Below are 27,933 nucleotides of genomic sequence, written 5' to 3'. Positions count from 1 at the left end.
GCACCGGCCGCATTGACATCACCACTGACTGAATGTCCCTAAGCAAAACAAACCGGAGCTTTGTTAGCCACGCAGGCTGGGTTCATGCTCCTCTGCCCCGATTCGCTGGCTATTGTGCTGACTGTACAATCTTCTATTTTTCGTGCCAAATGATGCTATCTTGCTGATTGGACCTCGCTTGGTGACAGGCTCATATTGTACACAGCTTGGCTAGCGTGTTAGCTTATCTCACAGCAGATAAACAAGAGAGCAGCTCGCTAACGAGAACTGAATATGCTGAGATTCATTTGATGTTGGTGATGTCATCGCCGCTCCGGTATAAATCACACAGAGATGCTGGCAGAAGTTTGCAGCAGCCAGATGTAAACGCTGCAGTAAAATAGCAGCAGGGAGAAACGCGGTCCAGCTGCAGATGGACGGGGACGGGTGAGAAACGCTCACATGTGGCAGAAACTGCACACTCAAACAATTCCTGGGAGGCAGAGGAGGAAATGAAGGCGGGCGTTCCATCACTGTCCCCGTCAAACCCTCTCCGCGGCTCCAGAGGAGCAGATGTGGGAGAGGCTTTCGCCTCTTCGGGCCCGCGACGGTGCCTCTGCCGAGCGCCCGCGATGCAAATAAATGCCTGTTGCCATGGCAGCGGGCGCGGGAGCGGCTGCCCGACGTTGGCACGGTGCTGCGGTGGCTACAAGCATGTCCACTTTCATCCTGAGGAAAGCTGAGAGAACACATCCAAGCCAATGAATTCTCTTGAAAGCGGAGCTTTGATGAAGCATGAAACAAGATGTGGAGGAGAGGAGACATCTTGTTTTTGGCAGCCGCGGCCATGTCTAAAGATTCCCACTGAAATCTTGGCACGCCGGGGCCGACGTCCTCGCAGCTGGGACCAGCAGCCGCGCAGAGTTGGCTCCACGCTCGCTCACATCTGCACGCATTTGGCGGCATGTGTGTTTGTGTATGTGGACGTCACACAACTGCGGGAAGGTGTTTCCTGGCTACACGCGACATTTGTGTTTCCTGTCTTACAGGAGACACAATGACACCGTGTGAGTTCAGGTCCGCGGCGAGGGAAAGGAAGGGAGCACTGGCCCGAGCTTGCTCCTGTCCTCCCCTTCCTCCCTCCATCCGCTCCCTTGTTCCTTGTCAGCTGGTGGGGCAATCCAGATGTGAAGGGGAGCTTGGACAGGAAAAGGGAGGTAAAAGAGAGCGAGAGAAAACACCTCCCCGGTGTCAAACCTCATTGTCCAAGACTTCTTTGGACAAGCTCTCGGACAGAAACACCAACTGAAAACACCAAACAATCGAGTCCCTTTAAGATGTCAAAGTTTATATATGTGTGTGTGTGTGTGTGTGTGTGTGTGTGTGGGAGAGAGAGTGCTCGCGTGCGCATGTGAGTCTTTGACTCTGGCAACAAAGGAAACCAGAGAACTTGCTGATGATTTGTAGTCGCTATTAAGCTGGCTTTTTATTTTACAAAGGGACTTGGCCAGATGTCAGACTATTGTTCTCATGCAGCCAGCAGAGGGGAGATGGACCACCAATGGCAGCGCAGGTTTGCCCTCTTTTCTCTCCCTCCATCGCTCCATATGAGACCTGGATGAAAATGTGCACGATATCCCAAGACGTTATGGCAGGTCATTGCAGAAAAGGTCCGAATGGTGTGTGTTGAACCCCCCCACGCACACACACAGCCCGGAGCCATGTGTATTAAGTTAATAGAGTGAGTCAGCAAGAAGGGAGAGTCAGAAACAAGGCGAGAGCTGGAAACTACCGCAGCCTTTCTCTCGCCAACACTGACAAGTTTGTTGTTTCACATAAAAATCCACAGTTTCGAACCTCCCCCCCACCCCCAATATTCACCAAACTCAAGCGCGAGGACATGGAAAAGTCCGGCAGAGCAACACCAATGAATGACATGTTGCCTCCCGGGCTGTCAGTACTCACCACAGGGCAGCGGCTCCAATCGTCCCCTGGCTTTTTAACGGAGCGCTAACGCAGGCGAACGGTTTGGGAACGGCAGCAACAGGTCGCGGACAGTCTGGAACAATGCATGTCTGCCGGAGAGCAGCAGAGGGTGAGCAGCGGAGACGGCGAGAGGTCCAGTCATCGGGCTGCTGCTCGCGTGGGACAGGGAGGGAGGGAGGGAGGGGGAGGGCTATAGGATAGGCTACAGTAACAGGGACTTTTGCAGGGGGAGGGATCTCATCCCAAACTCGACGTGTCTTCCTCCCTTTTTTTCCCAGCTTTACTTACAGATGTCTCACGTTTCACACGACCCCTTTCATTTGTTCTCCCATATTTTGCTTTATTTGAATGCTAACAGCTAATAGTGTTTGGTGGGTGGAGGTGTTGGAAGACACAAAACAGGTCCCACACACGTGAAGAGGCTGGTGCGCTCCACCCCAATCATCAACGATAACCTGGCTAACCTTGGAATGGCCTTTTGGCTTCCTGAAGAGGTGGGGATCTGTTTTGGTCTCATGCTTGAGCTGGAACTTTACCTCCTCTGTTGATAACGCCGTCCAACGGGGAGTTTGATTGGATTAATGGATTTTACATGAATCTCCAACAGGAAGAGCTCATGGCAAGGCGGCAAAATTGATTTTTGCTGCTGGTTTTTACTCCAACAACAATATGTTTACATGACATCTGAATCCAACCCATGTTGTCAGCACGACAACCGATGTGGCCGAGACGAGAACAAATAACATGTTGACTTGAGAGGATTTGTCTATAATGGTAAATATCACAGTACCAGAGGGAGAGCAGAAAATTACAGATTTCACAACCTTTCTCTCCCTCTCTGATGTCAGAGGTTTTCTTCTCTGCCTTTTCTTCTCAAAGGCTCTAATTCAAGAGTGGCCCAGATTACCACGCTGCACTGGAGGCGCAGGAGAAAAGCAGTCCAAAAGAAGGTAACCCGATACAGCTAAAAGCAACAATTATTCGAATGAGTCAGTCAGCGATGAGGTTTGGCCTTTTCTTTTTTTTCCTACTGCAATGATACAGAAGAGGAGAGCTGCTAAAATAAGACGCCACATGAGGAGGAAGGAGAAATGGAGAAAAACAAACAGGAGAGGAATGACATGGAGGAGAAACAATGTGCACAAACAGATATGAAACCACAGCGAGGGGAAAATGCTGCGCACGATGACACCACGAAGAGGAGAGGCCAAGAGCTTGAATGGTCCAGCTGGGCTTTGGTGCTGCTGTCCAATCTGAGGGCGGTTACGGCAAGTGGGAGAAATATCCGGTTAATTTAAGTGTAACAATGCGATTCTGGGCAAAATCGCAGCAGTTGTTTGATAAGCTGACCTCAGTTTGCTCAAACATCTCATAGAAAGAGACAAAAGACAGAAGAAAACTGGCCAAGAAATGCGAAAAAACAGATTCATAAATAATACCGAAGTTCAATGAAGATGTTGAAATGCTGTCAGAGTTTCTCCAAACAACCTCGAGATCATTTTAGGGATCTTTGGAACTGACCTGCCGACGCTTCCTGTAAACCATCGCCGCCGACCTGCGTCCTGTTTGGAGCGGCCGTCACAACATTTAGAGACGGGGGGGACCGCAGCGCCGAGGTTCACATAAACATCGCAGAGGAATTATTAAAATAATGCGAAAAGGGACCCTGGAGAATGTGCGGTCGGCCCCACATCTATAAACAGGCCCTGGGGGGACGTGCAGACTCGCAGAGCGGAGGCCACGCTGAGAAAATGTGGCCTGCATACTTTCTCCAAGTGGCTGGAAACAACATTTCCTGTGTGTGAATGAAAGCAGCAGGTCTGCAGCAAAGAGCCTCGAGGCCGCAGCGCCAGCGTGAAGGCCAGCGTGAAGGTCAGAACCACGAGCACGAGTTGGCGATGACACCACGGCGGGGACGCTGGTTTAACCTGGTTCCATCACAGCTTCACACACATGCCCAGAGGGGCAAGAAGAAAAAATATCATCAACATCCTCAGAATCAATTAGCAGAAAACAAATAGGCCATTCAATTACCTTTACCGCTACCCCCCCCCCCCCCCATGGGCAAAGAAGCAAAGGAACGAGGAACAAGAGCACTTATCTCACTCTGATCACTCTTTCGGGCTGCAGGAACAAAAGGCGTCCAGAGGTTCGTGTTCACGCCGCAAATCTGTGGAAAAACAGCGGCTAACCTAAACAACGCGGCACACATCTGATAACCCCCCCCCCTTCCCCCCCAGTGCCGCCGTGTTCGACACGCACACCTGACGCGGGGTTTTCAGCGCGTCAAAGCGTTTTTGACGGCTCAGTCGCGCCTGACACAAATTCAAAAGCCCTCATGAATTTTAAATAAGGAATTTAGCGGCAACATCGCATTTAAAGCAATTTATATGCAAATGCGTAACAAGTGACTGTGCACAGGAGGACTGTTAAAGGAATTAACGTACGCTCATTGACTTTAACTGACCCGCTACACTAATAACACCCAGTAATGACTTCCAAACCTCTGCGAACACACACACACACACACACACACACACACTTGCTTACAAAACACTTTGTGGCTTCTCCCCTCAAACATGGTGACTCTTGAGCTCGTTGACCTCTGGAAAAGAGTTGAAGAAGTCCGCCACTAGATGGCAGTCAACCTCTGGTTTTCCCTTACACTTTTATGTATACAAATTCGTACCCCCCCCCCCCCACACACACACACACACACACACACTGAAAGACATGCCAGAAAAGGGAGTGAACGTGATGAAAGACCACAGAAGAAAGCAGACGAGGAGACTCGACCGCAGAATACGTAGGACTGAGGTTTGGAGACAAAGAGGTTTTCCTCTCTCACAGCGCTGCTACTTCTGGGATTTCAGCTCCAAAACCAAGCGACATGCACATATAGATACATACATTAAAGCTCGCGTATCGGGGCCGGCAGACTAGACTGTGCAGAAGCGATCATGCTCCTTTAGAAATGGTACCAGCTCGCTTGGCTGTGAAACGAATGAATTGATCTGTTTTCCATATTTGTGCTGCTGGCTGACTGGGGGCTGTTTATGCATGGGGGAGGGTGCTGGGACCCATGGAGGCACGACTCCATCGTGCATCGCCTGGAGGGTCAAGAAGACCCGATGCCTCCAACATCCAGCTGTGACGGAACTCTTTTATTTGGCAGCAGGGAGGCTGCACCTTCCTCGGATGAGGTTTTAAGGATTGAACATATGAACCCCCCCCAAGGGAAAACAGCACAATTTATTTTTGGTGCATATTGTTTTAGACACACTCAAAGCCAACTATGGAGACTGTTCTGATCCCAGACCCACTGAAGAACTAGGATTAGTTCTCTCGGTTGTGTGTATGGTACATTACAAGTCTACAGTGTTCTCCTCGGTCTGTCTCGCTTCACCCCCCAGCTTAAATCACAGGTCTCAGGGCACGGAGTCCAGTCCCGAGGAGCCGAAATCTGCAGATGGAACTGATGATTGCCTGTGATTACAGCCTCCTCTCTCTCCGACCGTCTCCCCTGAGCTGAGGCCTGGCTGAGTTCAGCGCTCCGGAGTCATTAAGTGGAGGGAGGAATAGCTCAGCAGGGAGCCACTGACACGTTTCCTTCACCTTGACATCGCCTGGAGGTTACACGACTCATTCTGGGAGGGCCGAGTCGTGTGAATCACAGTTTTCTGCTACATAAAAGTCTCCGTGTGAGGTATTCCCATTCCCTCGGCTATTGACTTTCCCCTGGAATGCATGCCAATGAAAGATGAGCGAGGAACTTCAAGAGTCAGGAGGAGGAGGATTGATGTGGAGGTGAATGCATGAATGAGCATGACCCATATACAGGAAAATTACATATTAACGGTGTGAATACAGGCAGAACACACTGAGTGATGACGCCGACTGTTCCAACAGCTGTAGCAGACCCAGCTGGGCTCCTGCTGTGCAGCACCTCACTGGGACGTCTTCTCCATTGTTCCAGAAGAACTGGACCTTTTTGTACCCCAGAAACTCGCAGACTTGATCATCACCCTGCAGCTTGTTGACATCCACGATAGAGCCCTGAAATGTCCGATCCTCCTGCCCGTGGCCCTTCTCCCTCCTTCCCTCCCCTGATGGTGTTTCGTCGGGGCACCGTTGAGCAACCGTCAGCCTGACTTGTCCTGATGCGCGCGTTCCCTATAAGTTCTCAGGGGATTGGAGCCCAGCCAGCCCCGCGTAATTACAGGGGCATAAAGACAGATCAAGCCCTCTGCCGCTGCTTTCATTCAAGGATCCCTCAAGGCTGATTCCACACCGTCCTGTCCCGTCAAGCTCCGGGAAACTCATTTCTTCAACATTTTAATGCCTCTGGGCTTGGTGGGTATTGAAGAGCCTTGTCTACAGCAATGACATGATGAAGAAAACCCACCTAAAGACACATTTGTAGAGAAACAAATCCATTAAATTCAGGGAGTAACCGGAAATTGAACCAGTTCAGGTCAGTGCTGTCAGTTTTCTTCTTCCAACCAGCTTGTGTCTCTTCAGCCTGTCAATACTGCAGCCCTCCAAGCTCCAGTCCCCCGTCTAACCACCAAAAGATAAGGTGGTTTTTTCAACAAGGGCCTGCCCGTCTTTAAACCTCGATGTGATACTGCTGCAGACTTGGCTTTGCTAATTTATAGACGCTATTGAATTAATAGCAGGCGCTTTTGGCTCAGCATAGAGGACGAGCACCAAATCTGGCGTGGATTAGATAAACGTGTCTTGGCGTGCCGCGCCAGCCCCTCCACCAGTTACTGAATCAGTCCTAATCTTCGCTCGCCTCTGTTTCAAATGAGTAATTCAGTTCCTCTTCGGCAGAACGGAGGACACACGCTGGTTTATCTGATGAAGTGTTCGTGCCGCGGCAAAAACAAAAGTTCAAAAATTCAATTCTCACGTCGGCCGACTGCTGCCTTCGCCGTCGCAAATCATATTATGTACACCCACCGGGGGGAACGGGATTTGAAAGGGATTCGGCTCCCGACAGCTGCCGGAGCAGGCGCGAAAACCTCAAAGAGCCGAGACAGGGATGCGGCACAGAGGTGGAGGGTTCAGGTGCAGTTCAGCTTAGAAGCAGCCCTGACTTTGCTTGTAAAACTCTCATAGTATTAGTGGCGGTTGTAGCCCTGACAACCTATATCCTCAAGGCCTTTTCATTGAGTTCACAGAGGGGGGGGGGGGTCTTAAATAACGGAGTGCAGCCCGCAGTTAATGATGTGTTGTATCTGCAGCGGGCAGACTGCACATTAGCAAAGAGCAGCGTGCCTAGAGGACGGCGGTTTACTCTGTGCTGGAACTCACAGACGATGGTTTTGGGGTCCGATCTGGGCTCCCTGCCATTCTGGTTCCTGACGGTTCCTGCAAACCCAACCGATGGGTGAAAGATCCCCCGTTTTAAAGGTTTGCAGAAGCTCAACGAGAGCCTGTGACGCTTGGCTCAGTTGATATTAGCCGATTCTGCAACATTTCTTTGCAGGGCGCTCCGGGGCATCGTGGTTGCTGGATAAATAAAGAAATAAATAAAAATAAATAAATATCTTTTTAATGAGCTGCTGATGGACTCACATTTTTCAAAATCAGAGCCAAATTGAGGGATATCAACCCGGGGATGTGTAATCAATGAATATTTATGAATGTAACGCGATCCCCATTGAAGCCCGATCAATACTCGACACCTCGCTGATAACCAAGGCTGCTCGGTGACAGCTGCCCTTGAAGCGCTCCGAGTCCTCATATATCATGTCACACACACACACTGAACCTCAGTCACCGGGTCACGGACCCCCGTTACCGTGGTTGTAATCATGGTCGCCGGAGTACCGCAGACGGAGACAAGTGTTTAATTCCAGTGTTTCACAAGTATAAACATCTCTGACCCGCAGAGGAAAATGGGAATAGATGTGTAAACACACAGTGGAATTACAGACCGTGCTGTGAGAAGATGGAAAGATGGAGGATCATCCGCGTTTACGGCCACAGTCAGGCTCCAGTGCTCCCAGAACACAGGAGCAAGGTCTGAAGCACGAGGCCGGCTGTGAAATATGGGCACCTATCTTTCTCTTTCTCACCTCAGTTCCACTTGGGCGCCCTTAATTACTGAGAGAGGGATAATGGAGCAGGAGACACGGGCCCAACCTGTGGTCCTCACCAGTCCTGAGCAGAGAAATCAGCCTTTTCTTATTGAGTCAGGGTGGATTCAGAGCAGAGAAGATAGATGATAATGGTCAGACTGGAGGTGCAGAGAAAGGACCTGGTGAACAATGGAGCGCCATCAGCCATGAGCCAGGAGCCACGACATAAGAATGAGGCGCAGCAGGTGAGGCCCCTGAAATGATTATTAGGCGCCGTAACCCCGCTTGTTGGCGTAATGGCCTGCGTTATTTCAGTGTGGTCTTTTCCTGCATTTTCTCAAGGTTAATTGCAGAGAATAAATGGACGAGAGAGCTGGGGGTTTGTGGTGTTGGGCTGCCAGGATGTTTCGTAACCAGCCCTGAAGCAACCCGCTGGCCCAGAAATTCCATTTAATAAAGATTAGCTCCCGTTCTCGTAGACTTCATTGTCCTTCTTAATTAAGGAATGAAGATTAAAAAAAAATTGGTGGGCTCCGGGTATAAAATATCCCCGGGTCTTCTTACACAAAACAGCTCGGCGCCCGGATGAAAGGCTGGGATACATGCATTTTTAATGTCACTGGTAGCAGCTCGGATCAGTGTCACCATGAAAAACACAAGCAAAACTTAAAAGAAACTAGCAACTACTGGTCCTTCTGCTGCAGCGCACAATTAGCCTTCGAATGGTATACCTGTGTGTGTGTGTGTTGTGTGTGTGTGTGTGTGTGTGTGTGTGTGTGTAGGTCTGCAGGGGGCCAAGGTGTGGTAAGCGTGGTTTCCCAGTCGGACGTACTTCCTGTTTAAAGAAGGCTAACACAGTAGGGGTTCATAGACTTTAGCATTCTTTATGTAGCGAACTCACACGCACGCACGCACGCACGCACGCAGACTCTATAAGGGTGATTACGAGATGAACAAATACTTTATTACTCTCGACTGGTGAAAGATAATGGTGCTAATCAGCAGATCCCTGCGCGGTCTAACTCCTGTTGTGTAGATTTTAATGTACCACAGCAGGATGAGAGCGGACTGGAAGCAGATGGATGCTTCTATAAACATCCAAGGTCGCCGGGGCACCAGCAGCGGCGTCCCTCCAGCAGGTGGCTCCCCTCTCTCCTGGGGCAGCTAGCTATAAAATGTGGCGGAACATCTGTGCTGGGTTTTTTCCCCCCTAATGTGAGGAAGTGACAAAATACGCAAATATGCGCAGCTGGAGTTTCTGGGAATGTACAATTGTCCCGGATTTTGAAGGCTCGGAGAATAAAGATGACGTTTAGCGTTACAGCGTCGTTTACTAATATTCCCAAACACAGAGGAGCCAATCAGACACGTGCACGGTAAAGACTCACAATAGGTTCCAACTCCCCAGAGGCATGAGGGATTATATCCAGACCTAATTCCCACCTCAAATACCACCAACTCTATGGTAATTATTCAAAAATAGAAACTCGTTAGCAGAGTAAATATTACGACCTCGTTTTGGTTGAGATTGGGATTTGGAACGATCAGAAAAGTGCGCGCGCGTGCGTGCGGGTGCAGGTCTGACACATAGGAGCATAGTCTAATGAAGAGCGCGCACATCCCAGCAGTCAGTGCAGCCGGCCGTAACCATGGACGCGGGTCTGGCAGCAGCAAAGGTCAGTGATTGTGACTCAGCCGGCCGTGGTGAAAGCAGAACTAATGAGCCTGAACAAAATTACTGAAAATGTTGGCCGACACAAACAAAGTGCAGATGACGCTCGGGTTTAAAGGGAAAACCCGTGTGTGTGTGTGTGTTGTGTGTGTGTGTGTAGGTCTGCAGGGGGCCAAGGTGTGGTAAGCATGGTTTCCCAGTCGGACGTACTTCCTGTTTAAAGGAGGCTAACACAGTAGGGGTTCATAGACTTTAGCATTCTTTATGTAGCGAACTCACATACACACACACACACACACACACACACACAGACTCTATAAGGGTGATTACGAGATGAACAAATACTTTATTACTCTCTACTGGTGAAAGATAATGGTGCTAATCAGCAGATCCCTGCGCGGTCTAACTCCTGTTGTGTAGATTTTAATGTACCACAGCAGGATGAGAGCGGACTGGAAGCAGATGGATGCTTCTATAAACATCCAAGGTCGCCGGGGCACCAGCAGCGGCGTCCCTCCAGCAGGTGGCTCCCCTCTCTCCTGGGGCAGCTAGCTATAAAATGTGGCGGAACATCTGTGCTGGGTTTTTTCCCCCCTAATGTGAGGAAGTGACAAAATACGCAAATATGCGCAGCTGGAGTTTCTGGGAATGTACAATTGTCCCGGATTTTGAAGGCTCGGAGAATAAAGATGACGTTTAGCGTTACAGCGTCGTTTACTAATATTCCCAAACACAGAGGAGCCAATCAGACACGTGCACGGTAAAGACTCACAATAGGTTCCAACTCCCCAGAGGCATGAGGGATTATATCCAGACCTAATTCCCACCAACTCTATGGTAATTATTCAAAAATAGAAACTCGTTAGCAGAGTAAATATTACGACCTCGTTTTGGTTGAGATTGGGATTTGGAACGATCAGAAAAGTGCGCGCGCGTGCGTGCGGGTGCAGGTCTGACACGTAGGAACATAGTCTAATGAAGAACGCGCACATCCCAGCAGTCAGTGCAGCCGGCCGTAACCATGGACGCGGGTCTGGCAGCAGCAAAGGTCAGTGATTGTGACTCAGCCGGCCGTGGTGAAAGCAGAACTAATGAGCCTGAACAAAATTACTGAAAATGTTGGCCGACACAAACAAAGTGCAGATGACGCTCGGGTTTAAAGGGAAAACCCGTATGTGTGTGTGTGTGTGTGTGTGTGTGTGTGTGGTAACGAGGTCTGTAATGAGAGGCTGTGTGTAGCCAGCTCCACTGTGGAGACATGCTGGGTACACTGTATTGATCTGCTCTGGCACTGGGAGGACTGGAGCTACATAATGACGACTATCTGATCTCTCCTTCTTACCCTCCGTGTCTTCATCCCTCCATCTCTGTCGTCCCTTTCATCTCTCAGCAACAGAGAAGTGAAAAAACAGGCTGATCAGACTCTGGGTCGCCCCCGCGCTGCTATTCGGCTCCGGACCTTCTGACACCGACCGTTGGGGATAAATATGAAGGTGGCGGTTGTTTTGTGGTTTTGGGTTCTTTCCCGTTGTTCTGTGCCGCTGCTCCGGTGAAACGCTCCTCAGACGGCCGGCGTTCAAAGCACCAGACGGCTTTTCATGTCACCATCAGAGCGTTTTGTTCAGGCTCAGCCTGAAATACACAAGTTCCTCTGAGAGGAACCTTCATGTCCAAACTAAGAACAACAAATAAGTAAAAGACCACAAAACTCTGATGCCCAGTTAGAAACGAGGGAATAACTCCAAACAGAACCGGCCCATGAAGGGGAAATAAATACTAAAAAAGGCAAACTAATTTAAGGTCACTGATCTATTTATAGATGAATCCATCTTCTGCTGGTCGATAAGCCCCCGGGAGCTGAAGGAGCTTTAAATGAATAAAAACACACATTCAAAGGTTCCTTTAATCCTGATTCAATCAGACACACTTCGGTGGCGAGCGCACGCATCAGCCTGGTGAGAATCCAGCGCTGCTCATTTGTCAGCCTCATCTCGGGCCTGTCGACAACACGCTCAAACATCCTCCGCTTTCGCCACATCGCCGCCCGCGACCGCCGTGCTAACGTGCACTTCAAGCTTGGCTGGAGCTCTCATTAATGGCTCTCTGTGCGCTGTGATTGGTGCATAATCTGAATAACGGTGTGGCGGAGGCCTGTAATTGGGCGCTCGGCGTGCCAGTCGGCGAGGACGTGGGGGGGCTCGTGTTATGAGTGTGGCATGTCTGTTTTCTTAATCAGCGGAAGAGGAATGGTTGTCAGGGCAGTGAAGCAGAGAATTACTGCAGGAAGATGGCAGGGTGGGGGTGGGGGGGGGGTGAGGATCGATAAACAAAGAGGGGGGAAACCAGCTCCGCTCCTTCCAAATATCACTTTTCTTCATTTTGAACTCATCGGGTAAGACCGCAGGTGCTGGTCAGGGGTAACGTTGTGCTGGGTTGACATGAAAACAAGCATTTTACCACATTTTTGTTGTTCTTTGGCTTTAAACAACAGGAATCAGTCACCAGTTTCACCGTTCACCTGCACACAAGTCAGGGTTTGGGCCATATTTACTGCGGTAGAGAGGCTACAGTGCCCCCTACTGTCCTGGCATATGAATGACAAGAGCATTTAAGAGCAGATCTTATAGCTGGTGGTGAGAATTTGGAGGCTGGAGCTACGAGACAACGTCATCTGACACTTTTTGACAATCACGATTTCATTTGACATTAATCCTGATAATCTGTAGAGATGAATGAAAAATATATGAATGGTACAATTTAGAAGTTGTTAATATTCTCAACTTCTGTAAAGAAAGAAAGAAAAAACCTTCTTCCCCGCGTTACTCGGAGCCATTATTCTCATTCCCCACCTCCGTTAATAGATTATTCTTTGGCTTAACCATGCGGGGAGTGTGTACCCAGAGCGGTACGGCAGGGAAAAAAATGCAAATTAAAAATGAACATTGTGGTGTAAATATATAAATAATCTACCTGGATTTGCCTTCATGTGTATGCAGGAATGTGTGTGTATCAGTGTATGTGTGTGTCCTGGGGCTGAGTGTATGCCGTGTGTATTAGTATGTCCTTGGGGAGCAGAGCTGTGTTATTACAGGAAGTAATCTCATGAGGAAATGGAATATTCATGAGCGCCATGTTGCCCTTAAAACAAAGCCCGACTCCTCTCCCAAGTCTCAGACTGCCGTCCATTCATGGATAATATCAGACTGGCATTTAATAAAGTGAGACACTCCACATGCATAAACATACAGTTAAATGTGGGAGTATTACTCAAGAGTTCCATTTCTAAATGACGGAGGTACCAACTGGGATAAAAACAGCAGCCGCGGGCACGAAGCACAAGCAGCCAAACAAAATATGAGCCTCTAAATTAACTACGCATTTCATAAGAAAAAGCCCCCAAACTATCCGTGATGAAACAAATGTCCTGAGTGCACTTGGATTGAAGTCTCGGCTAATTTAATGCATCCCAGTTTTCCAAAACCCCACAGAAGCGCTAGTTTTTATCAGCCCTTGAGCGTCACGGGGAGGCGGCGGCGGCGCTGTTCTCCTGTTAGAAATGACAAATTCCACAGTAGATTTGCCATTTTTCCACATTCGCTCTCCCTCACACACACAAACACAAACCAAAGGACCTCAGCAATTACCCCTGAAATAACCTCCTTGATTGATATCTCAATTACGTGCCGCCGCTCTTGTGTGTTATCTTGTCTGGCACACACTCCTCCCATCCCCATTCTCTGATGAGGTGACCTTGATGCTAGCTTGGCTTTTTTCTGTTTGCTGCCGTGTCTTTCTCTGACTGTATTCCACTGGATTTGCTGCACTGTGTTTTTCGGAGCTCCTACAGGCCAAAAAACTGAGATAAAACTGAGTGGGAAGCGTCGTCGGAGACCCACAAAGAAGTGAGAGAAAACAATGGAGCCTCACAACAAGCTGGGAAAGACACGAGGAGCATTTTTTGTCTTACCTGAAGGCAGGAGAGGAGTTATCACAGGCAGAGGAGCCACATGGAAGAGAGAGAAAATCACAATTAGCACCTTTACAACACCCCAACACTCGCCTTTATATCATTAAGACTAATTAGCCAATCGCTACCAAAGCATCGAGAATTAGCGCTGTGCTGAATTAGTAATGGTGTTTGCTGTGATGTATAAGCAGCTAACGAAGCCTGGGATTGATAATTGATTTAAGTGAACTGTGCTAATTGCTCTGCAGTCAGACGTGCAGCCGGTCGTGGCTAAAAGCTGCACTTTGAGTTCAGCCGCAGCAGAATCACAGGTGAAGAAGGAACTTTGATCAATCACAACTCTTATCGATCACCACTGCAGCTAGCCGCGTCTGCTGAGTTGCAGCTAACCTGCCGTTAGCGCGGGTCGCTTCGTTTCAAGAAAACCCTCTCGTTCCTACTTTACGGCAGCTGTCCTGCGAGGCTGATCAGCTCAGGAAATACGACCTTCATTTTAATAACGTGCTAAATTACTGCTCCCCGTCCAATCACACACACACACACACACACACACACACACACGGCCGACTGGAACAATGAGGTTTACTCTGAGCCGATTAATAACAGTTTCTGAAATATTGAAAGCAAAGTTTTGCCAGTGAGTCAAAAGCCAGACAAGATGTCTTTTCTTTTCCATAAAAATGGCCCCCAGATACGATCACGTAAGACTAAAGCGGCGGCTAAAATTAAGACGATTATTAAGTAAGGGAAATGTCACTGTCGGTACACCGAATTATGGGCTTAGAGGACGACAAACAAAAGGGCTGATGATTAATATTCTACAGAAACAATATTTAAGGGCTCAATTTCCACCTTCCTCCGCGGGAGCGGTAATGTTCTGCATCTGTGCGGCTAACAGATGGCGTGTTTGGCTTAGCTCCATCACGCCCTACTCACAGTTAATGAGACTCACCAACAATACATCAACTTTAACTCTCTGGAAATTCCTCATCACAGAAGCAGTCTGACCTGCTCCATCACGACTAATCTGACGCCCTTTTTTTCCTTCCCCTCACAACCGAACGGCGACCAATCAGCCCGCCACCGCCGTGACATCGCTCACATCCCAACGCTACACTTTCCACTGGCACGGATGCCCTCGGGGCACAGACTGACGGGTAATAAAATGTCTGCCGTGAACGTCGAGATAGAGTCACGGGGTCAACTGTCCGGGGTCGTCGGGACTCAGAGGCCGAGGCCCCGCTCCCACTCCACAGGCAACACAGGCCCCGCCCCCACTCCACAGGCCATTATAATAATATACCTATTTAAATGCATGGCGGCTAGTTTCCTGAAGGCCTTGTGTGGAGTGAGGGGGACAGATGTGTGGGCTGTTATGTCCTCTCCAGATGCCCTGGAGGGCACAGCTGTCTCCATTTCAGAGGCGAATGGTGCGCAAAGAGTCACCTGAAGTGCTGTCGAAATGTTGCCGCTTTTGTCCATTATGGGATAAAGAAGAGGCCGATGTCATAAAAAGGCTACGAAACAAAAGTAAACAGCCACACGGAGGTTGTGCAAAGCTGAGGGACATCCCTCAACCCTCACAATGCTTGAAGTCATGGACCCAAAAAAAGGGTGTTTGTTAACGCCGAGTCAACAATAGCGCCGGAGACCTTCCCCCAGGTCGTCCCTCAGCCCCTGTGTTTTCTCTCCACAGGCCCCCGCTGCAGTGTCCTATTTTCTCCCGACGACAGGAAGCAGGAAGCCATGGAACCGCGAGGGGTTAACTCGGCGGAAACATTAGCTGCGTATCTTCTGCCTCCCTCTGTCACTTCCAACTGTGTCAGCTTGTAAAATCGCTGGATTAGAGCGTGATTACGGTGATCTACGAGAAAACGCAGGTTTTTAAAATAATCTGCTCCGCACACATTCCGATGGATTACGCAGAAAAAGATGCTAGCGTGAAACGGATGATTCTGGATTTCCACTGTTAACTACCTTCACTGTCAAAATAAAAGGCAACAGCAGGAAATGTGTCACAGCACGTGCTACTGCCTGACGGGGTGGGGCGCGTTGCCTGCACCCGGAGAATACCGCTGGGTATAGCTCACCCTTGCCCCCCGTGTATGACAGTCGGTGGCAAAACATATGGCGGCGCCGGCAGAGGCGTTGTCTGTGTAAGGTGGGGAGGGGGCAGCGCTTAAACGGGATGCAACCACGGCCTCGCCCGGGGTCGCGCTAGCTGCCGGCTGGCAACAGGAGGGCGATAGCTGGGGGGGGCGAGGGGGGCTGCACTGGCCTAAGAGGAATGCCAATGGAGGGGGACGCTGTCATTGGGATGACCTTCACACCGCAGAAGGGAAAGTAGGAACCCAAACAGAGCTTGAAAATGCCCATATAGCTCCGCCAGGATGATGCTAGCTGGGACGTTTATGGGATTTTAATGGAGGTAGCAGGATTTCTTTGTTATGGGCTCCATGTTCTGATGAAGATATGAGCCAACAGGCTCAGTCAAGCCTGTTCAGTACGACTCTTCCGTCGTCACCTGGCGACGAAAGCGTTCCCTCTCGAGCGCCGGCGCTCTCCAACGCAACCGCCAGCGTACACTTGTCATTGGAACACGGCTTCTTCATGCTAGCTGCCTCTGACAATTACCCCCGAGGACAGAGACGACACCTGAGGCAAAACCTCTGCAGCAAGACGCGCACGTGCACACGCACGCAGCTCTCCGTGGAAATATCTAAACATCCATCATCGGCTCACGCTCGCCCCGTCCTGACAGACGCAGAATGTTGTGGGCGCGCTGAGACGCGGCGCGTGGGGGCGCCGATGTTAGCAAGTGTTTGTAAATTAAACACGAGGTAGCGTGTGTTAGCCCCTCTCTATGAAATCCTATTAAAGCTCTAAAAGCTTTTTTTGTCCTTCACATCCAAAGCAAAGACTACATGTATCCCAAGGTTACGTCTTCGTTAAGCGCTTTCATACCTGGTTTCTGCAAAACAATCTGTAATCCCTCCTCTCATCGCTCGCCACTTGCTTTAATGGCAATTTACGGATGATTACAAATTTTCTTCCCAGAAAGAGGCTCTGGAATGGAGATCAGCTGGCAGCCGAGGCGAAAGCAGACAAGGCTCGTCATGTTCGCCGACACATCAAAGGAAAACCTGCCGCTTTGGTGATCCGCGCACCTCTACGACATGTACCGACACGGGGGATTTATTACAACAGCTGTGCGTCGGCGTGACGGAGGAGAGGTGGAAACGCTGCCGCTGCATTCGGATTCAAGGCCGCCGTCGACCAAGACTTCAAAGCGGAACGAGTATTCCAAAATAAAAGCACATGGAAAAGATCTTTGTCTCGTTTAAATGGCATCAAAGCAACGTGGCCGAGGGCGACTAGCGGTGTCATTTCGCTAGATCAGTGGAACGGAGCGGCTAGCATCGGACACGGCGGCGGTATCGGCTCTGCTAACGTCAAAGCCGTCGCCGCGGTTCAACCCCGCTGCTGTTGGAAGCCGGCGTTTTCTTTCAACTCTTACTGGAACAAGCTGGGAAAGTTGCCATCCATCACCCCCACAGACAGTCGCACCGCGTTGGATCTATTTGACTGTCAGCGCTGAGGACGCGGAGCATCAAACCGGGGGGGCGACGGAACGAGGTGCGGTCGTGTTTAACAGCCGTCAACACGTGTCCACATCAACCACAAGCTCGGGAAAACTCACTTAGTGCCGAGGAATGTTTCATTTGGAAAGATTTAGACAGTCGAGTGAGGCACGCGGACCGTAGTGTGGCTTTAAATTTGGATTTTTTTTACTTTCCCAGTAGGAAATTTACCGTATGTGTTGGGTGAAAGCATCCTTTATGGCGCGACAGCAGTTTTCTTTAACTTAACAGGCCTAAATGTGGCCAAACAACAGGAAGTATCGGAACTAATCCCAACACGCAGCGCGTTTCTGCACCAGTGGGCTCCGAGTTCTGTAGTCACACGGCTGGAACGATACAAAAAAAGAGGAAAAAAAAACCCCACGATGAAGGGAGTCATTAAAACTCTATTATCCGAGTCTGAAATGAGACGTCCACTTAGTTCCATAAATCGATCCGATCTCATTCCATTAGGAGGCCAATTACACACAGACGCTTGATTTATGTGACACCTCTGATGTTTGTGTGCCAGCACGCGCTCGGCGGATGAATACGCAGCAACCGGACCAGCAAAAATCAATCAATCAACAGTCCAGGGCAGCGGAGACCCAGCTGATGGATGAACTCACGTCTGAACGCAGCTTTGGGGCTTCTGGGCCGGCTCATGGTCATGTGATTCACCTAAGCCGCAGGTGAAAACAGGAAGAAGGAAGCAACGTTGGCCGTGTTTCACCAGAGTTTCCATGCTCGCCCTTTTGACCCCGCAGATGTGACTTTGTTCACGAACAATAGCCCGGCATTACAAATGTGGAATAAATCACGATTCCAAAACTTCCCAGGCTCCTGAAATGGATCTGAGAAGCTGCAGGAGGAACTCGCTCATAAAGGATCCGCACAGACCGAGCTGTTGTTCAGCGTCTTCTGGAATCCTAGATCCTGATTTATGGGGATCACTTTTGACGTGCATCGCCTATGTTAACTGATTATTCACATCAAAGGGACCAGCACACTTCTTTTTTCTCCCTGCTGACGGGTTCTTTGATCCAGACCTGGATCAGGACCAAGGAGGAGCATTCCGGCGGCTTTTTTAACAGGATTAATCACGCATTCCTTCCAGCGTGCAGCCTTCCATTCCCAGGAGTGCCCTCGCTCCCTCCGGGGCTTCTCTAAATTATTTTGGCTGTGCTGTAATTACAACGAGGCCCAATCAAACGGCGGCGACGGCTCGGTGTTTGGCATCCATGCGGCCTAGATTCACGGCTCAGAACCGGCGAAGGCGAGGGAGGTGTTTGGACCTGAGGAGCGCGCGTGGCTTTGGCAAAACAAGTCAGGTGGACTGAAGGGAACCCGATACCTTGGTTATAATTAATCTGGAAAAGAGGGATTTTACAGCATCGGTGGTTGGGGGTGGGGCTGGGGCTGGGGCTGGGGGTGGGGCTGGGGCTGGGGGTGGGGGGGGTGCACCACCATCCCTGCCAGGGAGCTGTGGGCAAGAGAACCCTGCTAACCCCGAGTCCCAGCATGCTCCACAGGCTGGTGGTGCTCAGCCGACCACAGCCAGAGAAAGATAATGGAGGGCGATGGATGGCGGCCCTCTGAGGACCCCCACCCCACTAAAGACAGAATATAGGGAGGTTAGACGGAGAACAGGATAAAGCAGCTACAGTTTCCCTGGTCGGAGCACTTTAAGTGGGTTTCTGCTGCCTCGCAGGTAACCGGATCTCCGTGCACAGATCGCCGTCCCGATCAACCAACCAGGAGCGAACGAACGCCGATGAACATCCCAGTCAGGAAAAGCACTTCCCGGGGCTCCTCTCTGCTCCCAGAGCTGTCCAAATGTTCCGAAGCATTGACAGCGGCGAGGGCGACCTCGTGGTTATTTCATGAGGGAAGCGCTCCTTCAGTTCCAGCCTCTGGTGACTCAGTGATCAAGCTCAAACAAGTGCACGTAATAAGATGTTGCAGCCGTGCGCCCGTTTTGGTGCCACTAATGACGTCTGGGCGCGCCTTTAGCTGCGGGGAGGTTGTTATTTCAGGGCTCCAGTTAAAAACTATCGACCGCTTTTCTCACCACTGTCGTCGACGTCTGGGAGGGAGGAAAAAGCGCAAAAAACTGAACTTTTGAGCCGCGTTTAAAAGGCTGGAAATCACTGAGGCTTCTGGAAGGTTCCGCACCGGTTTGGTGCCGCTTTTTACAATTAAGAATCTGCGTCCGTGCGCGGCGGCTTAATCAACAGCCTCGCTAGCTTTGGCTCGGTGATCGCTTTAGCAACCTTAGCCAATCTCGCCGCATCCACAGCAAAACCGGCGCTCCGTGGTGAGCCGGCGCAGGTGGTCATCTATCTTGGTACGCGGCGTCCAGGTGACAGAACCATCTGCTGCAGCGTCTGCATCGCCAAAATCTTTGTTTCCTGCGTATTCGGGGGCCCGGGCCGCTGACAGACCCAAGACGTGTGAAAGAATATTTATGTTCCGCTCTGCTGTTTTTACCCGCCACGCGTCCTGAAAGCAACTTCCCCCTCTGGGGGGGCCGCCGCCTCCGCCATGTCCGACTCTTAGGCAGCAGGGCAGTGACAGAGAATAGAAGCAAATAAATAAATAAGTCTCTTCATTTAGAAGGCTCTCTCGCTCTGCCCTCCGGCCGTTCACAGCAGACATCTGTGCTCCTGTAACAACACGCTGGTGGCGGTTAAGCAGCAGAGGAACACAGACAAGGTCGACCGGGTGAAGAGCACTTTGTCCAGCCTGGAAGAAAGGAACGTGATAGCTACAGAAGCTACGAGAAGCTACAGAAGCGACAAGAAGCTACAGAAGCTACGGGAAGTTACAGAAGCTACGAGAGGACCGTTTTCCTCACGTTTCCTCACAGATCAGCTCAGTCTGCATATTCATTGGGTTGTTTTATTTTTTTAAAAAGCCGTTTTTATGCATGAAATACTGCGGGGGGAAAAAAGTTTTCATTTAACATTGTTTATTTTGGAAAATCCGTTTGGGTCTGAAAGTCGACGTTCCGTGAGACTAGATTTCTGCAGCGGCATCGTCTCCAGATTTCATCGTCAATTACCGGCGAGTGTTTGAGGAGAGACGTCGGCCCTTGAAAAGAAAGGCAGACAGAAAGAGGACGCTGGGAAGAGGCAGCACGGGAGTCACGTCAGCGTCTCCAAATGCTTGGAAATGGTCTTCAGCAACGAGGAGGAGGAGGAGGAGGAGGAGAGACAGACAGGCAGAAGGCCATTACTCCGCCGTGACATCACTACCTCCATTGTGGACAGACACAGGACCTGGCAGAGCTGCACTAATTGGTGCTGGATCCTGGGAGAGCAACGAAGTTAGCTACTGTAAATCTATGTCTGTCTTTGTGTTAGCGCTAGCCCGGGCGCTAACCAGCTGCTCATTCAACCTGACCTCTTCAAATGTCGGTGATTAAAGAAGCTGATCCTTGGCAGCACATTTACACGCTCTGTTTTGAGTTGTTTTTGCAACTATTCATGAGATTTGTGCTGCATTTGAATGAAAGAAAAAGGCTAATCTGCCAGACAAAGACCCTACGATAAGTGTTCACAGGCCGTAACGTTAGCATCATCCGCCTGGCACCTCTCCCACATTAGCGACGACGAACCAAGCCTCCACATTCCACAATTATCAGCCGAGGAAACGCGAGCGATCGCCATGACAACCACCACATTGATTTTAAAGACAACTGTGTCTCAGTTAACACCACAACAATCAATTGCTGCCTTCTTCTCGGAGAGCATTAATTGCACAGGAGGAGGCGGAAATCACCGGCGAGCGGACGCGGGGCCTCACGCCGGACGGCCGCGCGCAGACTTATTGACCGGTTGATCCGTTTCCAAGTGCTGCCATTTTTGATTCCAGTGTAATTACAGCCTCGCCGGCCGATGTGCGCCATCGACCGCCTCCTTCAAAATAAACAACTGCCTCCAGCCAGGGACTGTTGCTTTGGGGGGGGTGAAAGGCTGCCGACAGGCACGACTTCATCTGGGGCAGAAAAGAGACGGAAACCAGGCGAAACAGTGGAGCTATCAGATGACTGACAGACGCATCTCATCGCATTTGTTTGCGTGGGGACGGTAGTTGAATCCCCGAGGGTGAAGAACGGTTAAAAAGGAGCGCTTTGAGAGGCCTCCGCATTATTCAAGCCTGCTTTCCTTTATGGAATAAGTGACCCTTTGGATTTCAGGGCAATTCATTATTCAGGTCTCTCCCAACATTACATAACATTACATTCACACAGATCATTACTGAACACTATAACAGGGTCACAAACTGATGCTCTCCTCCCTAATTAAGGGAATATTGTAGATGAAGCTAGCTGGGTCCTGTTTTAGGGTTTCAGAGAGAGCGCTTGCTAGCAGAAGAGTTGCTGGTCTGAAGGGAAACAACGCTCCACAAACCCCCGGATGGCCCCGCTCTGCTGGTCGGCGCTCTCCTCACATCAGCCCGCACGGACATGCAAATGTTGCCGGATTCCTTTTCAAAAGTAATCATTTCTCCCTCTTCCTGTGACATTTGCTTATTGAATTCCCGTGAACTTTGGGTCGATCAATATACGAGGAGCGGGCCGCGCGCCGCGGACGGAAGCAGAATACATCTACATCTGAAATGTCACTAAGGTCAGGGAATAACAGTGCGCTTTAATAGGTGCCAGGGAGGTGTGTGTGTGTGTGTGTGGGGGGGGGGGTCTCCTGCTCCTGCTGGTCATTTATTCCTGCTGTCATCCAGCCTCCCGCATGAATATTAATGTCCAGCTCCGCGCTCGTTCCAGCAGGTGCAGCGCAGCTCGTTACCTTGGGAGGAACCTGGAAGGCACCGCCTCGATCCAGGACAAGCCCAGAGACGTTTGGGGTCAAAGGTCACCGCCGGTAAGGCCAGAGCAGCTTCCATTAGAAGGCTCCGGCAGCGTCCTTCTGCTGGCTCAAAATAAAGAAACTGATTCACATCCTTTGTTTCTTTGCCCGATGTAAACACAAAAGCTCAACCTTCCAAACTTCCTCGCGCTCGTGTCGTTGCCCAGAGGAGACCAGGAGACTTATCGTGGCTAAAAGAGCCCGATGGAACGGAGCGATTGTATTCTAATGAAGGGGATCAGGGCGGGGGAAGATATTAGTCACGGCAGCACAAAGGTGCTTTTCTGTCCGATTCCTCCTTGAACAGAGCGTCCAGAGGAGAAAGGATCCCGCAGATTTATGAAACTGAGCGCTCGTTTCCTAGTTTAGGCCGAAGCCCGCTCTGATTTTCATGATACGAGTGCAGCCCATTCGTCCATCTAATCAAATCAAATAGAAAGCCTCAATTTTAAATGGAACCACTCAACAAAACGGGCATTTCCGGGTTGTTTAACCGGCTTGAAGGCTGCGCTACAATCCTCAAATCATCATCCCAGATGACCGCGTATCCTTAACTGCCCGCTCCAGGCAGTTTTGTAAAAGCTTTTCCAAAACCGACTAAATAATGAATTCTGAAACTCAGCTGGAATAAAAAAAAAAACCATTGTGCCTCCCCTGTTGTAAAATAAATGAATTTGACAGGACTTCCGGGAGCCTTTTCTCTGTGCCCACCGGTGGAAACGCCGGCGTTATTAGGAGTGGCGATAACTGCTCCTGTCAGCACTTTGAGGCAGAGCGAGGAGGAAGAAAAATCGTCCTTTTAGGGAAACTAAACAAGGAGGGATTGATTTGCATTTGTTAAGCTGTCAAAACCGGAAGCAGGAATTTGACTCTCGCACTTCCGGGATTCTGGAAAAAAAGTGAAGAGTCGGGTCCTGCGGAGGAAAACGTAATAACCCGTGGTCTTGGGAGGCTGAGGGATTCCCGAGTCTGTCAGTACTAATAGGATGATGTCATTGATGAACGCCTTCCAAGAGCCGCACATCTGGCACCAGTTACTGTGGTGGAAACGCCGCGCCGACATCCCGCTTTTTCCACGGATTCTTTGGGTAATCGTGTTTACGGCACTTCAACAGCTACGTGATGAAAATGGCTGCGGTTTCAGAGACCCGATCTTTTCATAGAACCGTGCGTCTTTCCCGGCTGTGGGCAGGAAAACGGTCAAAAAATGGAGTGGCGGACGCAACATTCAAGCTAACAGGACCACGGATGCCCATTAACCAGGTGAAGCATCGGGAGGGACAGTGGAGCTTCTGTGACAGTGGGGGTCTGGGGGGTGTTGGAGAGACTTCAAAGCAGTCGGGATCAATGATGCAGTTTGCCTATTGATTGGCTCCACCTCTCTGGAGAGGAGGATCCATCAATAAGGCTTAGCTCTGGGCTGCAGAGGGATTAGGCTCCAGTCTCAGTCTTTCTACCAAATTTGGGCTAAATCCCCTTTGTAAAGAGATGTCTCGCATTCATTTAGGTGTTAAAAGCATCTTTGTGTGAATTGTAGAGCCGTTTGTCCAGCGAGGGAGTAAAAGGGAGGATTACGCATGTCCGCCCGAAGGACCCGCGGGAAGAGCGGAGAGCAGCGGAAGAGGAGCCGGGTCAGTTTTGTCCATAGGAACCAAAATCACTGTCCCCATTTGCCCCGGTGGGCTTTTGTTTTGTGCTTTGTTCTTGCATCCAGTGAGGAAAAGATAAAAGATTCCCCCTTCCCCCATTAATCGGGACCTTTGGGTAACAGAGGTGGAGCCACATTTCCAACGAACTTCTATTGTCATGTGTCAAGGCTAATGTCACTTCTGTTCTTCCTCACGAGGAAGCACTTCCAGTTGGCGCTCCATCTGGTTGCCAGTGGCTCCTTCCTCTTCCTCCGCTATACTTCAGGGAGCGGCGGAGGTCTATCGGACATTTTCTTCCTATGGATTCAAAAGTGGGAAGAGGAAAACTAGAATTCATGGAAAATCCTTCGTAGATCAAAGTCATCGATTATCCAACAACCTTGTAAACCCTGAGGAGGAAGAAAGGAGCTTCAGCTTGAAGGTCAGAACACGGACAACACATGTGGGGATGGGGAAACGGATCGGCCATCAGGGCTCGAGTGGACCGCAACCTGCCACTCACGTCTCATCCGTGTCTCCTGGATTACCAGGAAGTATTAGCCATGCTAGCCTTCAACATTGCTCGCCCCGCTAGGATAACAACAACATTCAGCAGGAAGCACGTTCCCAACTCAGAGAGTCAGACAACAAATGGAAACGGAACATCCACATTTCGACGTGCGCAGTGGCCACACAAAGAAGCGGAGGGCTCACGTCTGTTTATTTGGACAACTAGTTAACAGGAAAATAACAATTAGTGACTCAAAAGCTTCCTGCAATGTTTGTAGCGGCTTAATTATTGTTGTAATTAATATGATTAGCATAAAAATGATGAATGAACGGGTGCAGCTGCGTTTACCAACACCACCAGCGTCAATGGAAATAAAGTAAATGAAGCAAAACGATACTTTTTTGCCACAAGGTTTGAGTCGTTAAGCTAAAAATAACTGTTGGAAACCGTTCTGAATGAGGTGTCGGTTAGCCTTTCTCCGTAGGAAATTCAGCGGCGCTCCTGAGGCCATTTCACAGACAGCCACATCTCTCCTCCTCGGCTCCGGCTGGCACAACGAGTCCAGCAGAAAAATCGGTTTCCTCTCGAACGCTTCCACTTCTTTATGAGCGTTCCAGCTGCCAGACGGCGATAACAAAAGCCATTGGCTCCTGAGGAGCTGCCACAGCCAATGGCTGTCACCCTCGGTGCCGCCTCATCACCATAACAAAGGATGTTTATCGCCAAGATTTCCGTCGCGGGACAAATACCTCGTATTCTGTCGCCCTCTTCATCTAAAAAAGGCCTCCAGGCCTTCCCTGTTTTAATATTTGCATTCTGAGGGCCTCGTTTGATCCTGACAGTTTTGTCAGTTTGGACAGGTGGGAGATATGCAAATGCTGACTTTATGCTAGTTCAGTGAAGTCCCATCACACGATCGTCTCGAGTTTTCACGACCGCAGGTGATTATCGCTTATTTTTAGCGCCGCGCGACAAATAACTAAACCTCTTTTACGAACAGATGAAAAGAAGACGAGCCTCTTTGACAGCTCGTCTGAGGAGAAAGTTTACGAGCGAACGAACCACAAGTCTACGAGGAACGAGGCACGCAGATCCAGCACCCCCCTTCCCCGCCACCGCTAAACCCGCTAAACCACCGGATCCTTTCATGACCCGTTTGGGAGCTACCGTGGGGTTTGAGATCACCCCAGAACCCCCCCAGAGAGGACGGTTGGGGTCTCGTCAGGGGCCGAACCGTTTAAATTCCAGGTCGATCTGAGAGTCGAAGGCTGACACAACAATGGGTCAGAGAACGGCCCAGTCATTCCCAGAGGGACAGCATGTTTTAGGATCCCTCCACAGGATCTGTCCATGTCCAGGGTGGATTTCTGTCTTCAAAGTGGACAAAAATAAGCATCTCTGACATGTTGGTAAAACTGGGGGGTTGTTGACAGTCAAAAAACATTCGTGACAGATGTGAAGCCTGAAAACTGCCATTGAAGTTTCAGGCCTGACAATAATCACACACACTCTCGACACACACTCTTCTGTGACACTGTCAAACACCCCCCCCCCCCCCCCCCCCCCCCCCCCGCCCCGTCCCCCCTGACAGCTTATGAACGACGTGCTGGAGACGTGACACAACGAACGAGCCAAGATGAAGAAAACAATCTGTGAGATTAGCGAATAGTGGTGCGTCGCAACATGGGACATGTGACCCGTGTGAGTGTGTGTGTGTGTGTGCGTGTGTGTGTGTGTGTGCGTGTGTGTGCGTGTTTACAGTAAACAGGATTACAGAGGATCGCTTCACTGACGAGTGATTCAAATCCGCCTCCATGGGAGGGAAACCAGACTGATTATTCGTTTTCACAGGTTCGACTTCCTGGTGACACCCACCCCCCCCCCCCGTAACCAGAAACCGGTTCTGCTGGATCACTGATGAGGCAGCGGAACCAAACCGCGACCGTGCGCCGGAGCAACAAACAAACGTGCTGCATCCTCCTCTGTTGTCAGAGGCAGGCCGGCATTTTCAGCGGATGCTAATGAGATCGTCTGTAATCAATGGAGCTGATTAAAATATGCAAATCAACGAGGATGAAGGTTAATTGTTTCCCCGAACGCGTCGGTATTTATGACACCTGTGACAGCAGGAGAGGAAATCAATCTGAAGAAGGTCACGGCTATAATGAGCACACCGCAGAGCCCATTTATCTACAGAAGGAACCGGACCGGACCATGAGGAATAAAAATGGACACCGGGGACAGCACCCCGTGGGGGGGGGGGGGCAACCGTCTCGTCCCCGCGTCGCCTTTGTTCCGGGGTGTTTGTTCAGGCCTTCAACCAAAGCCTCAGACTTCACTGATGCCTGCACGGCCTCATTCAGGAGCCCTCACGTCAGCCTGAGTTGAGTGTGAAACTGTAATCTGATTACTCTCTGTGGTGGGTGCACAACATCAGCCCCCAGTGAGAGTGAGCCGTTACCTTTCCAGGTGCTCAGATGCCCACCGCTGCGGGGGCAAAGAAAGAACCCCGTCTGACAAAAGCTCACGTCTCAGAGAGCGATCAAACCGCTACCCACAATGCACCCTGAGCTGGATGGAGCCAGAGCTGCTTTGCATAATAAAAAGGGAAAAGGCTTATTTGGCTCGCTCCTGGCTTTGTCAGGCTGCGTGTTATACAATTATTTCACGTCCGCTCGGCGCTCCACTTTATCTCAGCGCCACTCAGAGGAGGAGAGGTGTCGGCCGCGCCGTCATTAGCTTTGTTCGGCTCTCTAGTTCGGTGCGTTTGAGAGCATTTGCGGAGGCCAGAGGTTAATCCCATGAGAGCGGAAGGAGCGAGAGCGTGTTCGAGCTCCTGGAGATGCAACTGCAGTCTTAGATGTGAAGGGGAGCAGAGAGGCCGCTTTGGTCACGACAAAATGGCAATTTTTAAATACAAAGTATGATTGTTAGCGAGTTTTATATTACTCAAAGTCACCAGGATATAAAAAACAATCAGTATCGGGTGTTAAACCTTGAACCAACAGACAACAATGTGTTTAGATCAGGAAATACACATTTATGCTGTTCCCTCCCTCATCTCTGGGTATGAGAGGAGCTGAAAAATGCCTCTGAATGAGTCTGCACTCCCCCCCCACACACACACCCACACACACACAATCCCCGGACCCCTCTTGGCAAAACACATCCACTTACCTGCAAGAGAGGAGAGACAAGAAAATCAATGAGCGCACACTCAATTATATCCCGGCATGGTGAGCGAGCGCTGGCCGTGTTTCCTCTGGAGGAGGCGACAGCGTTTTAAAGCCACCCCGTGCAGGTCGCGGGTCGTTTCACCGCACAAACAAAGCAACATCCTTTAAAATAGAAGGAGCCAGACAGGATCCGTCCCCCCCCCCCCCCCCCCCACGCTGCACTGTTACCCCGCAGCGGATGGCTGTTGCTATGACAGCGCGTTTAACCTTGGATCAAGTTAAGCAACATTCTCTAAATCCTGATGCCAACGTCTTTACGTCCCACTTCGGGATGTGAGGGGTGGGGGGGTGGAAATGGTCTGGGGGCTCCTGACCTGCTGGGATGGTGTGTGCACCTCCTAATACAGGAAGTCCTGATACTGGAGATAAACAACAAT

General features: G+C 50.3%; 1 protein-coding gene and 1 long non-coding RNA gene across 5 annotated transcripts in view; one reads left to right on the top strand and one right to left on the bottom strand.

The window, feature by feature from the left end:
- Window positions 1-27,933, bottom strand: part of sash1a (SAM and SH3 domain containing 1a) — a 90,618-nt gene that overhangs the window by 40,034 nt on the left and 22,651 nt on the right. Inside the window, exon 1 of one of the 4 annotated variants that reach the window (XM_057016011.1) lies at window positions 1,945-2,104. The exons of the other annotated variants lie outside the window; for them this stretch is intronic. The gene's annotated coding sequence lies outside the window, so the exon portion shown is untranslated. Of the gene's footprint in view, window positions 1-1,944; window positions 2,105-27,933 lie in introns of those variants that run through there. 4 annotated transcript variants of the gene reach the window in all.
- Window positions 22,832-24,716, top strand: LOC130515651 (uncharacterized). Its single transcript, XR_008947234.1, has 2 exons — window positions 22,832-23,444; window positions 23,719-24,716. It is a non-coding gene; the product is annotated as an uncharacterized LOC130515651 (long non-coding RNA).

This window comes from Takifugu flavidus, chromosome 19, assembly GCF_003711565.1.
Source record: "Takifugu flavidus isolate HTHZ2018 chromosome 19, ASM371156v2, whole genome shotgun sequence".
In the NCBI taxonomy this organism is placed as follows: domain Eukaryota; kingdom Metazoa; phylum Chordata; class Actinopteri; order Tetraodontiformes; family Tetraodontidae; genus Takifugu; species Takifugu flavidus.
The sequence above is the reverse complement of the archived record's forward strand: the minus strand, read 5'-3'. Positions and strand labels throughout refer to the sequence as shown.